The 14,481-nt window shown below is 39.9% G+C and overlaps 1 long non-coding RNA gene across 1 annotated transcript; it reads left to right on the forward strand.

Moving 5' to 3' along the window:
- The first annotated feature begins 6,217 nt into the window (after positions 1 to 6,217).
- LOC121882616 lies at positions 6,218 to 12,856 on the forward strand. Its single transcript, XR_006092129.1, has 3 exons — positions 6,218 to 6,559; positions 10,675 to 10,754; positions 11,406 to 12,856. It is a non-coding gene; the product is annotated as an uncharacterized LOC121882616 (long non-coding RNA).
- The last annotated feature ends 1,625 nt before the right edge of the window (positions 12,857 to 14,481 follow it).

Here is a 14,481-nt window from a genome sequence, read left to right on the forward strand (position 1 = left end):
GTACAAGCGTTACGGTTTTGGCAATTATGTACGGGCGAAAAACATACTTGTTTATCTTTTTTGGCCATCATTTCTATCAGCAATAATAAGACTATTGTACTCAACTTGATTGTTAATTACTGATGTCTGGACAAAATTGCTGAGAAGAAATTTGGGCAGGGGAAGAAACACAATCAGACAGGTTTTAAAGAAACCTGCAGGTTAGCCAAATTTATATGGAAGAGAAAACTGGAGAACTGGTAAAATTATTATCCAAACTGTTAGCATCCATCACAGTTTTCAAACCAACTTCCTGGTTCAGATTTGACCCACGATACTTTCTGTAGCTGTGCGCACTCTGTCAACAGGGTGATTATTACTGACATTTCAGGTATGCTTACTTTCTACTTTACCTCCAAACGAAACTAAACTCTGACCACTCATATTTCCTGATCTGTTGGAGGTTGTAGTGGTGATGTCGCCATGTTTCCAGATCTTACCAATTACTTTGTTGAGTGCATGTTATTACAAGTTGTAATAAAATTTAATTTTGGCCATTTGGGGGACACAACAAGTTGTTAACAGCACACTCCCTATAAGACCTTAATCATTCTTTAGTTTCCAGGAGTGGATAATGTAAGGAAATGTATTAGCCAACACAATGTAACTCTATTTTAACATAATTTGTTGGAGGAAATATGTTCAAAGGATTGGTTGCTGTGAAAATCTTTCAAACAGTCTTACAAAAACTTTTCTCATGCAACAGACTGTAGCGATTTCGGATTGAAAAACACACACACACACACACACACACAGACCTAAACCTACAGCCACAGCCAGAAAAGTTGTAGTTAGCCATTCTCAGGCTGTGCGTTGTCAAGGACTGCTTTGGCTATTGATTTCCACTCTTCAATAACTAATGTGTCTCCTGACCTTGGCTACATATTAAGAGTTTCGCCCATTTAGAGTGGAGAAGGGGAATGAAGCATCAACAACTGATTTGGCACAAACTGCCTCACAGAAGCGATTAGAGCTCCAGATTTCAATGAGCCATTTAGCCCCTTTCTTAGCTTTCGGGTGGAGTGCTCAGTGTAAGATTAATTGTTTTATCTGAGCCAGAGTGCTGGAGATGACTACTTTCCTCTTTCTCACTCTGTAGCAGTGGAGACTACTACTTCTTATGAATTTGTGCACAAAACATGATTACCATAATAGTAGCCAAATTTCAATCATGTTATCGGCATACAAATTTGTTACTTTCTAGCCTGCCAACATATTTTCTGAGGTACAAGTGTTATTATGGTCTTCTGTATTTTAACATCATGCTATAAAGATTTAGCTTGGAATTTAAAAAGCCTGGCATCAAGCATAGCCATTAACAAAATATTTATTGATGTCAGCTCTTTTGTATTAAATAAAAAAATAAAGACAATTAATGCCTTCAGTTCCTTAACTCACCCTGATTGAGAGTACCTTCGCTGTTGTCCGTGAGACAGGAGCAGGTCAGTCGTGTTAATCATGTCCTTTCATTCTTTTTTCCATCTTCATTTCGCACCTCACTTCTCTCTGCCACTCCATTCGCAGGTCAACGGCACTATTGATTTACACCCCTCACCTAATCACTTAGGTAACATTTCCCTGGCGGCTGCTTTTTCCTCCCATGATTCATAGCCAAGCAGTGAAATCTCCCAGTTGCCACTAATTAAGAGTAAGGTCAGCCTTTAATCATCACCTGCTTGTGCAGTGTGAGCGACTGCCCTTGCTGATCTAACGCCTTGCTGAAAAGCTCCAATCTGCTGCAAGATGAGGCCTGTTGGAGGGGGGAAAAAAAGCATATTTTTACTTGAGCTGTGACAAATGATTATAAGTGCTGTCATTTCAGTGACTTGAAAGACATCCATTTTGTTATTGTAGGGAACGTGAGAAAAATGGAATAGAAGTACTAAGGAAAGTCTTCCTTGGATATTTTCAAGGCTTGATAATTGTAGTTGATGTGAGCAGATGCTTAACTGAATCATCTTTCTGTTTATAACCGTCTTTGCTTATTACACACACACACACACACACACACACACACACACACACACACACACACACACACATTCATCCGTATGCATATTACACTGGCTACCAAGGACCAACTCATTTCAACTGACGTTTATGTGCTATAAGTGCCACTTTGGTACTATGTGCAATGATTTAACCGCTTTCAACACAAGCCAAGAACCCCCTCTCCCCCTATACTCTGTCTCACACCCACATGCACACACATATTAGCCTATCCGCACATGGAACTCTATAATGAGTGACTGTAGGCAGAGGTTTAACCTTTAGCTGTGTGCTTGAAGAGAGAAGAGAGTGAAAGAGTGGCCTTTTTGGAGATATTTTCTATTCCAAGTGGAAGTTCTCTCTTTGCTTTTTCCTGCTCCACAGGGAGGTCAGAGGTCAGAGGTGGCCAGAGAGCCGATTATTGTTGTTGGGGGATTATTGTCACTCTTGGGACTTCCAATAAAAGCTTTGTCTCCCTACTTACAGTACAGCTTATGAGGCCACAGCTGCTCCAGCACATGTCATTAACTCCAAAATAGAGCTTATTTCACCCACACAGCCATACGTGTTTGACATCTACTGTACACAACTTGCTTTGTCGTTAAGAATCCATGCAGTGTGTTATCTCTTTTCAGATAAATCCAGGTGTCATTTGGGATGTTCTACTCTATCATTTGCCATACACTATATTTGCAATTGCTCTTATTTACATTGTAGCATGCCTGGAAGTCTTCTCTTTAATAAACTGGGCCTAAAATGAGAAACCATGCACTTTGAGAAAGATTCATGTTTCAGTATTTCCAAGCTTTGTATTTGGAGCTTTAAAAGTTGCTGGCAAATCCAGCTGTTTGATCCAAACAAAAATGTTTTGCTGCAAACTAGGTCTACTTCAAAGTCAGAGCAGTTCAGGGAGTTTGGTCAAAAATCTCACTTCACATGTCAAGAGACCAAATATGGAGCTTTATGGAAGAACCTTGCACCAAGGGAGCCTTTACAGCCACATACAGCTGATGGTCACTGGTCATCAAAGTCAATTCCTGTATGCCAGAACAAAGAAAAAAATGGTCCACCAGTGTCCCAGTTGATCTATGCCTGTGCAGAGGGTTAATTGCAACAGGCAGAGGCAGATGACTGCAGTACACGGAGGCTGCATCCAGCTGAGGAAAGTGGCAGACATGCAGGCGGGAGAACAGGCGTGGAAGTGGTCCATCCGCTGGAGAGAGGACTTGTGATGGATGGGGTGCAGCAATGCCAGACTCCCTCCAAGAGATTGAGAGCAATTCTCTCAGTGCCAAAGTGGCAGAAACAAATGGCTGAGAGAGAGGTTGGGTCGCATTGTTATGAACTCCCAGACACTGATGCTTTTCAGGTCGTGTAGCCTCTCTGGGGGTTTTGGGAAACCTGGCTGACAGGGTAGATGGCCAGTTGGCAACCACTGTGAGTGCTGGTGGAGGCTCACATTTGCCTGTCGAGACACATCAAACCTTCCCGGCAAAGAAGAAGCCCAGACTGAGCCAATATTAAGTGCAATGGATGTCTTCATAATCAAGACCATTTGGCAATGGTTGTAGGGGAGTATTTTATTTTCCTTTCCTTTCCTTTTCCTAATTTCTTAAAGCAAAAAAAAAGTCATATTTAAACCAGTGTTCACATGTGTTTGTTCTATGATCTTAGGAAGTTCAGCCAATTTTAAATACAAGAACAAGCTTCCCCCTAATTCTAGAAACAGCAGAGGCAAAAGTCTAGTCTCTGAAGGCATCATATGACCCACATTGAAATCTGACTGAGAATGATTTTGTGGCTTCTGTGACAGCACCCATGGGTGACTGATGGGTGACTGCAATACATGTCTCAAGCTCAGGCCTCATAGAATCAAACAGAGTTGGTTGTAAAAGCTAAAATTACTCCTCAGAGTTAATTTTTAAATTAATATAAAACTGCCAGTTGACATTTTTGGTTCTTCTTACGCTTAAAGAGATTTATCCATTATTTCATTTAAAGTTATATTCCTTATGTTCTGGTTGATTTGGCAACGCTTAAAACATCTTAATAGTACCAGAGTTATAAAATATTTACCTTTCACTGTAGCTATACACAAATATGCTTCCTCTTCAAAATGCCTGCAACATACTGTAGGCAAAATTTGTAATTTAGTCCAGTTCATGCATGCATGAATCCCTTGTGCAAGTGCATGCCGTTTGAATCCAGAAGTAGTAAATTGCACTGATAATGCAAACTACTATGAAGACAGGTACCTAAGGAGTGCAAATAGATTTTATGGCTATAGCAGAATAAATGCCAGTCATGAATAGTATCGAAATTAGGTGTGATGTGATGAAAATCATGAGGATTATAACTTTAACAACTATATTAATAAACATCAGGGGAATTTCAATTTTCAATCAAATTCAGTCCTTTAAAATGATGCAGGTTCTTAACCCCAAAGGACAAACCAATTCATTATCCCAAAAAATGAAAAATCTGAAATGTACTGTGACCATTTCCAGGTGATCATCTCCCTAGCATTTCCATATTGAAAACCTATTTTATCGGATTGATTTCCCTGGGAGACTTGTCAGTTCTCATTCATTTTTCAATTTGCAACTGCATCAGTGCAGGCCCCACAGCCTGTGTTGAATCATAAAAAGGCTGTTTTCTTGGCCACTACCCTGCATCTCCACTAGAAACCTATGATCTGGCTGCCAAATCAACCATGTGATATATTGATACGATAGAGAATTGTGACAACTTAGCGACAGATAGCAGGCTGTCCAAAAAGACTGTTGTCTCTGACATAATTGTGCCCTTGGTTGATTTCATCCTTTGGTGAATGTGGGTGCTGTTTAAAAGTCTGTCCCCATTTCTTCCCCCTCTTTCTTGCTCTCAAAGACTGACAGGCTCTGAACAGCCTTTGTCTTGATGTATTAATTACGTGGCACTTCTTCTTCTACCAACGTGAACCAAAGGGGGGAAGATGGAGGCTGTTTCTTCCTCTCATCACAGCGGCAGAAGGTGCAGCAGATTAGGTGTCAGATGATATTTAATGTGAAGAGGGCCTGTCTCTTTCCCTGACATCCTCTCCTGGGTGCACTGCTGCACGGCACCGATACTCCACCGCTCTCAATCCAGGTCTCATCAAATGGCACTCAAGTCAGAGGCAGAGAGAGAAAGGGAACATGTGGCTAGGAGGAAGAACAAAGAGTGGAGGACAGAGGAAGAGGCTGAAGAGAGGAGGAGATGCGAGATGGGGAAGAGAAGTCATTAAGAGAAAGTGAAAGGAGAGAAAAAGTGAAACAGGGAACGGGAGATGTGAAGGGAATGCACGCTGGGATGGCAGGCTGGAAAAAAAGCAGCAGGCACGGGATGGAGGCATGAAGAGAAAAGATGGAGGGGGAGAGAGGGGAAGAATCACAGTTTTTTCTGTGAAAAACACTGTATGCTCAGGCTCCTTGCTGAAGCCTACAGTAGCTGAATGGTTGTGACGCTGTGGAAGATAAGAGAATGGGAAGAGGATGGCCATGGAAGAGCTGTGAAATACCCTGAGATGAAAATACCTACCCTAGGAGAGTCAGAGGAGGAAAAGAGGATGGATCTCCTCAGATGTGCTCCCTGCATGGGAACAGCAGAGGACTGGAGCTGCAAGAAAGCGTGACAGGATGCAGGCCTGCAGGTCGTGGAATCAATTTAAATGGTATCACTCCACTCCTCCTCTTTCTACTTCTCCTCCTACTTCACCTCCTTTTTTCATCTTCCACTCTTTCAGCCTCACAGACTCTCTCTTCTCTCCCTCTGCTTGCTTTATTCCACTGTTTTGTAAAGCACTGTAAGAGAGGAAGAGAATACTCCATGGTAGCAAGGAGTACAGCTTTTATTTGAACGGCAAATTTGTGATTTTTAAACATCTGAGTGCTCTTTTTCTGCATCAATTATATTTTAAATAGTCATCAAGGGTAGCCACACACATTGATAAAGTAGGTTGTTGGTGAGTTTCTTCCTCTCCAACTTATGATTTTCTGCCTTTTTTCATGCCAGTGAATAAATATTCAGAGGGAAATAGTGATATTTCACAAAGTGTGTTTATTAACCCCAAACCAAAAGTTTAATTTAAAGCAATGAATTCGATCCGTTCTCTGCATCAACTGATATTTACAGTTCAGTTGGTATTGACGGTGAAAAAGAAAATATCAATATAGCCATACACTGACAACTGCTGGATTCATCAAAAAGTCCAATGAACTGTGATGATGGCAGCTACATCTCCCTGAAAAATCAGCACAATTCCTACCACTGTGACTGAATATTACTTAGACAAAACAAATGTTCAGGGACTCACTTGTGAGTGATTAAGCAGTTCTGACTGAACCATCGACTGAGAAGTATGCTTTGGACTCATGGTTCTTTGGTGCCCACAGGTGTAAATTTAAGAGCTGATGAACAGAACGGCTCTGGAGATAGTGATGTTGTTCGCTCCAATGACTTTGGTAATCCCTTGATATTTCATCTAGCACCACCAGCAGGTCAGAAATTCCAGGTATGTAATTCTTTAGCTCATAACAGGATCACTCTAAACTGTATTCTTGTCAGCTTTAGCTATACTTTGAGACTAAATCTAGCATAGCATACTAGCATGTTAGTTACAGATAAAGCGAATGAAAAGTCGCTCATGTGCTAATATGCTAAACATTAGCATGTAACAATGCTCGGTGCAAGCATATTGATATGTCAACATGCAAAATATTTGTTACCACACTACCTTTGTTATCATACAGACTTTATCATGTCAGCATGGTAACAAGCTAACATGATGAACATTATAATACATATGCTCACTGAACTGGTGAGCTTATAAACATACTAACATGCTAATTGTTACAGTAAATCTTTAAAGTGTAACTTCAAACCCAGGTCTGAGCATAACTATATCCAGTTATTATAATAACATTAATAATAAAAATAATAATAATAGTGAGAGGAAGACAAAGAGTGCAACATTTAAACAAGCAAGAAAAGACTAAAATCTCTGTCTGTGACTGTCCACAGGAGGAAATGCTGCTGGCAACCACAAAAACAACAGAAATCATCTTTGCATTTCATCCTGTAGCTCTTTAACTTCCAGTAACTGGTGCTCCACCATTACTGAACCTGTCCTCTTTAATATAAGCATGTTAACATTTATTAGTGTAACATAATGTTGACATCCTAACATGCAGCATGCTAATGTGCTACAGTGAGCATTACAGACTCACAGGGCTGCCATAGACTTTAAATGAGTTTATTGTTTGTATTTTAATCACCAAGAAGGTGAAGTTCAGGAATGAGGATTAAACCAAATGAATTAAGTCAGGAATTGATTTATGAGTTGAGAAATACAGTACAAAATGTAAATAATTTGTTCCAGAAATGCTAACCCAGCCAAATGGTGCTACAATAAAATCTAGTTTTTATATAAGATTTACTAAAAGTGCATGTCATGGTACAGCTAAGCTTTAACTTTGTCAGAATCTTGCCACACGAGCCACACGCTTCCAGTCAGGAGATATTTCACAGGGGAATAACACCTTTGGTGTTACAAGTGATCTGGCAGATGGTCAACTCTGATTGAATTCTGCCCCATCTCTTTCCTGCCTCCAGAAGCTTCGCTGTACGTCTCACATCTTTGCCAATGCTGTCCTTTTTGTCCCATGTGGGTGAAAGGCAAAGACGAGCTGATCTACACACAAGTCGATGCCCACTAACTCCCTGCGGTTTTGGGCACTGTCCTGAAACGAAGAAATAAAATCTTTGGACTTGATGCACCTTTATTCCCTCTGACAAATGGCCTCAGACAGCCCCCGCTCTCTCTCTGGCACAACTCTGCACTGAAGTAAAACAAAGGAGAAAGGCATATTTTTGTTATGTAGTACCCTACTACTTTTTGTTTACATAATACATTTTGCTTGCATATTATTTCTTTGATATGTATTACAGTTAACAGTTGGTATATCTTGAAATATATGCTGGTTAAATTATCGCTGAAGTGTAATAACTTTTGCATTAATTTATAATTTGGTATGATGTCGAAATGTCCTCTGTTTTAAGTAGTCTTTGAACCTCTCGGGTCATTTTTCTTCTGATGTTTATTGGGTAGCCTGGTGCCAATCTGTTATTAACCAATTGGTGCCAATCAGGCACCAATTAGAGGGGTGGGACTAGAAAAAGCGAGAAACAGTCTGATACGTTTGAAACAGGTGGAAAACAGAGATACGCTAAGTGCTGGTTTTAAGTTCAGTACAATCTGTTAAATTACTGTTGTTGATCCAAGTTAAGAGCCAGGGGTTTTATCTCAGTGTGTAACCCTGTTATAACGGGAGAGTGAGCCATGTATTAGAGCTGTTCTCAGTCAGTAATTCTACTAAACGCAACATGTGTGGACTGTTGCTAGTTAGCGATCGTCCTTGTGAGCTGGGATGAGAAGACACTGAGTGTATGTGGGAAACACATTTTGCACCAAGTGTCTGAGTGAATATGGACGCTATCTGTGGACTGATATGGACATTTATAGTTAGGAGATAGGAAATTTATGAGTGTTTGTGAATTTCTGGATAGTATGCTTCGCATGCTGTCACACATGCACTCTTTGTGATTTTGTGCATCAGTATGTGGCCATTTCTTCATGCTTACGTATGTGCTAGTGTCATTTTGTGGGTGCTCGCTGATGTGTCTGTGCACTCATGCTGGCATCAAGAGCCAGAGTCTGCCAGCAGGGCGTAGCCCTGTCTGTCCATCTGTCAAGCCTGGAGAGGTCCCACTCTGCGACTCCTGTGGCTGTCAGGGCACTTTGCCCTCCACAGTGTGTTGCTCTCCTCCCATCCCTCCCTCTCTCTTCTTCCCCTCCCCGCCTCCCCTCCTACCACCTCTCCTCCTCCTCACAGCTGCCTCCTCAGCTGTGTCCACTGGCCATCGTCCCACTCCTCGGAGCATGTCCTGTTTATCTCATAAAGTCCCGCACACACGAGCAGCAGTCACACCCGCACGCTAACACACAAGATGCACACGAATACTGTATGCATGCCGACATACTCAAATGGGCATGCACTTAAAATGAAGTCACACAGGCGCACACACACACAACCACAGTCCACATGAAATCCACATGTATGTCTAAGAGATGCAGTTTAATCTTTTTTGTCTTTGCATGTCAACAACACTCTGTTGGTTCATCCCACCTGAAAGCAAATAACTATTCCTGTCAAACTGCTATCAACAAGACATCAGTCTCCTTCTTCCTCCATATAACTGCTGATTCTGCACTCTGACCGCTGTAGTTATGCTAAGTACAGGCGTCTCTGTTCTCAGGGCAATACACAAAGACAACAGATCAAGTTTAGCGGTGTGTAGTCTGGCACCAAACTTTGATTTTTACAATTTTTACTAATATTAAAGGGTCAGTTCGCCCCCCAAAAACATACAGTGGCTCTGGTTGTATTAGCCAAGGGATATACTGTATGTCTGAGATATTCTGCCTACGCACAACTGCACAATGGAGGTGAACAGAATAACATTTGTAGTGCTAACAGCATCTTTTTTTTTTTGACAAACAAAACATATTAATTCAGTACTACAAATTAATGAAACATCTCATTATATAGTAAAGCACAACAAATACACAGCACAAAGGAGTGGTACAATTTGGGCACTACAGTGGCTTACTTGCACTTGTTTTCACTGAATTACCCATGATTAGCTAGAGAATTTATGGAACAGGTGATAGTGTGTTAAAGCACTGTAGATCATCCAATAGTAACAAGATGTAAGTGAAATCAATCTCTCTAGGTGATTTTTTTTTACTTGCTTCCATAAGGGATAGTTCACCTAAGTTACTCACTTGCCCGTAGTGATATCTAGTTTGCTGTTTTTGTCCTTTTTGTCCATGACTTATGATATTTATCTCTGAGATTTATTTTGTCACCCCTATACAATGGATATGGGTGACATTTTGTTTATAGTGCTTGGAGCACTGAAAAATGGCACCTAAAAACTCAACAGCAGCATGCCTTTCCAGAAACAGTGACCCTGTAACTCACTGTTTTTGTAGGGACTATTTCTTCAGTAGAAAGTAGTTCTGTGGATAATCCTGAGTATCTGACATACTGTTTTTGGAAATTTGTGTTCAAAATAAATGAGTACAATCACCCTGATAGAGATGATTTCACTTGCAATTTTATGGACATTTGAATAAAATAATTATTATTGGATGATCTACATTACTTGAACACATTGTCACTTGTTTAAACAAATGTTAATTAAAACAAATGTTACAATGCATTTTTACTGGCAAACTGAACCTTCTTATTTAGCAGTAATGTGAGACCCATTGTTGAAGTTTGTGCAGCGTAATTGCTGAGCTGAGATGTTTCATCAATTGGAAAAACAGCCTATTTAAAATATTGATTTCATCAGACTCAATGAGGCATGCACATCAATTTGAGCACACATTACTGTAATGATCACTGGCACCAAACATGGAATCATAAGTATGAACACACAAGCCGAAGGATCACTTCAATTTGGAGGAGTAGCACTGCAAGGGAAAAGCAGGCAGCGAGAGTAAAACAGGTTTAATAAAGGTAGACTGACTCTGCTTTGCTTTTTTCCTTCTGTATTTAGAAAGCTCATCTCCTCCACAGCCCCAAGTAAGGAGAGCTCAGCCCCGGGCCGGAGGGAGTTTCGGTGCATTCATCTCCAAGGTAAATAAACACCCAGTGAAAAAAAAAAAGGGGGGGGGGGGGGGTTAATATATGGACTTACTTGCCTTGAGCATTCTTATCATTACAACAACACTATTTCCCATGGTCAGAAATCTGCGTCCCAAGCTGTGTTGTTCTGCTTAAATGAAATTTATTTCAGGGTGGAGATGCAGAGAGACGCAGTGAGGGGAAGTACACCAGCCAAATTTAACATGTCATAAATTACACACATATTCTTCACTCAGCTTGCTTTGATTAGCAGCCTTGGCAAATATATTACATTTTCCAGCAGAGGCAAATTGGGAGACTAGTCGCTGCATTGACACAATCTCACTCCCAGCGTGTTAAGAAAGCACTTCGTTAAGCTAGACTTCCCTTTGTGACGAATAGATGATGACAGGAAATTAGAATGTATGAAAACAAATTCAAATCCACAACTTTAATCTTGGTAAATACAAGACTGTTCTGTGTATTTGAGATGCATTCCTTTAATTAAGAAATTTATTGACTTCTCTATGCGCAGCGGCAGCCAAAAACTGGGCCGGGGCTGGTGTGTTTTCAGGAACGATAGCAGACTTTGAAATGCTACACTGGCTTGTCGAGATTCGCCAATCATACTGACGTCTTTCTGGCTCTGTTTCCCGACCGCAGCGTGATCATGAATCTGAGCCGGAAAACGCAGCTGGATTTGGCAGATGAAAAACTTTGAAATTGAGTTTGACAGTGTTGGAGTAGCAGTGAGTGATACTTAATACCACGGAGAGGAAAGAGAGGACAGAAGATGAGGTGAGTGATGCTGCGGCTCTAGATTGTTTGTGCCTCCATGCTGGGAGGCATTTCTGCCAGATAGAAATAAACAAAAGGCTAAATGCAATGTGCACACGTACATACATGCACACTGACACACATACCATATACACGGCATGGATGGATTACTGCACAGGCCTACTTAGGACAGGTCCGGGGGCCCAAGTGGTGAGGGGTCCCCAAACCAGAACCTCTGTTTAAAGTGACTGTTATTTACTGTAATTGTCTTGTTGGAAAGTCAAAAAGCTCTGTCAAAAGTAGGGATGTCCTTATGTATTGTAAATATATTTGCTCCTGATCCATGTAATATTGAGTGTCTCCTAATCCTGTTTTGAAAATACAAAATGTATCACTGGTTTCCTGTAATATTATGTACAGTGTCCTATAGTTTGTTCAGCTTCAGAAACATTGGATCCTACTATTCCCATAATGCGACTGAACAGCATCTTTCATTTGACCTTTCCTAACTGTGAAATGCCCTCATCTTTCAAACTCCATCCCAGTTATATAATACAGGTGTTTGGCCAAATATTTGATGGCCTAAACTGAGATACCACTGATGACATAATTAGCATCATTATCTCCCTCCAGAGCCATAGAAGACATTATACAACAGCAGTATTCTCCATGACGAGTAAACTGACCTTTCTGTGTAAAAGGGGTGGAGGGCCCCTTGAAATTATTCGAATACAACAATCTGAGAAGGAAGAAACCATCTATGTTCACAAGCACACCTTTGTATTTTTCTAAGCATACATACAGAAAATAATCACTCATTCTGATTGATAACACTCATTACACATACTTAAATGAGCCACTGTACATAAGCACGCACACACACACACGCAAACAGTATGAGTCAGTATCAAACAGACACACATGTATTTTAAAAAAGAAAAGGAAGAACAAAAGGAAACTGGAAAATGCATTTTTCTGCACGAAATGCATGTGAACGCTGACAGCTGAAGTAAATCGCAAAGCATTGCTGAAAATGCAGAAATCTGAAATGAATTTTGCGTGAAAAAGCTGAAAGCTCAAATGCACTGCACTGCAGCTGAAAAACCTGGAAGCTGAAAAAATGTAAAACTGGCAGAACTGGAAGCTGTACTGCATTATCTTAAGAAGCTTAGAGTTTAAATAAATTGCTAGAAAAGCTGGAAGCTAAACTTTAATACTGTCAAAGCTGGAAGTTGAAATAAATTGCCTGAAAAGGCTGAAAGAATTATTATTGGATCTATTTTATTGTTTTTTATGTTTATTCTTTTTATACTGTTTACATTTGTCATGTCTTATTATTGACTTGCCAGTCATCTGTAAACCTGTACAAAAGGCGCCATATAAATAAAGTTTGATTGATTGAGTTTATATGACTTAATTGGTAGTTTGTTGGTAATTATTTCTTGTGACACTATAATTAATTTTTAAAACAAAATAATAATCTAATTTTACAAAAAACTAAAAAATATCATTAATAAAGTCATCTGTCTAAAACATTGAAACCAATGAATCCACAGAAGACCTATTTCAATACATTTCAATTCAATTTCCAGATGTGATATGAAGTATGAGCTGAAGTTAACTGGAAAAATTACATGAGACAAGGTAAGTCAAAAAGTTGAAAGAGCCGCTGCAACTGCTGCTCCAGCAGCAATTTTTCAAATCTATACTGTATCAAATGCCACAGACTTATATGAGATATGAGATATGGCAGTTAGTAAGTAGTATGGTGGTGTTTCACTAATGGCCACAAGGTGGGGCTATTGGTGCCATACTTCAATGTGTCGTACACATTCTCATGAAGAACTTGTGTACCAAGTTTTATTTTATTCAAGACAATAGAAATATATCAGGTTATAATGTTATTGTAGCGTCCCCTGTAGATACATTGGATCAAATGGTAAATACTCCTGCAGTGTGGCCGTATGTACAACATTCCCAGATTCAGCTGCAATCGAATTTAGCATTGAAGAGTTATGGCCTGATAAGTGCATTAAGCCACGCCTTCAAAAGTTTGGTAACCAATTACAGAGAAACAGTAAGTGATACCCAAAAACAAACTCATAAGTTTTATTCGGGGTTATCTAAATAGAAAATAACTAAAATAACTTGTCATGTATCAAATTTGGTAAAGACTGAATGAAATATGTGCCAACAGAAAATCCCAAATGGCCGAAGTTTTTTTCAGGTGCAAATGGGCGTGGCCTATATGAGCCGAATCGGTGTTGTCCAAGGAACACATTGTGTATTGTTTTGTTTTGAAAATTATATAAAATCACTGGAATATGCTAGAAAGAAGAAAACAGTCATAGCATAAATGACCTTGAAGACTTGAACATTTTGATATTTGCATGGTTTCTGTAGCTGAAAGTGTGCAGAAGTAGTTAGCGATCAAAAAAACGGACGGAAGAATAATAATAAGGATTTGAAGAACAAAAGTGTGAATATTACAGCATTCACACTAATAAATAAAGCTTTGAAGAATAAAAGTGTGAATGCTTGTCAGAATTCACATTAATTAATTAAACATCAAGCAGAGTGAAAAAGACGTCACGCTCTACCTTTCAGCTTGAGTGAAGACATTTTGTGTCACTTTCCTGCTAACTTTCATCTCCAGATTCACACATCTATACACACTGCCGCAGACACACACACACACGCACACACACACACCACACGCATACACATGACTTCTTGTAATTTCTGCTCTTTTGTATTTCTATCCACTTGAGTGTTACTAATAGAAAGAAAATGAGTAGCAAGTCGAAAGAGCTTTGAAGTTTGCCAGCAATAATTGAGATGATTGATAGTTAGGTTTCTAAATAGCAGGATATTGCATCTAGAGCGTAGAATAACAATGTGAAACAGCATTAGGGAGAAAACGCAATCATGGTTTTCCTCACTGTTCAGATGCTGTGAAGGC

Source organism: Thunnus maccoyii, chromosome 17, assembly GCF_910596095.1.
Source record: "Thunnus maccoyii chromosome 17, fThuMac1.1, whole genome shotgun sequence".
Classification (NCBI taxonomy): domain Eukaryota; kingdom Metazoa; phylum Chordata; class Actinopteri; order Scombriformes; family Scombridae; genus Thunnus; species Thunnus maccoyii.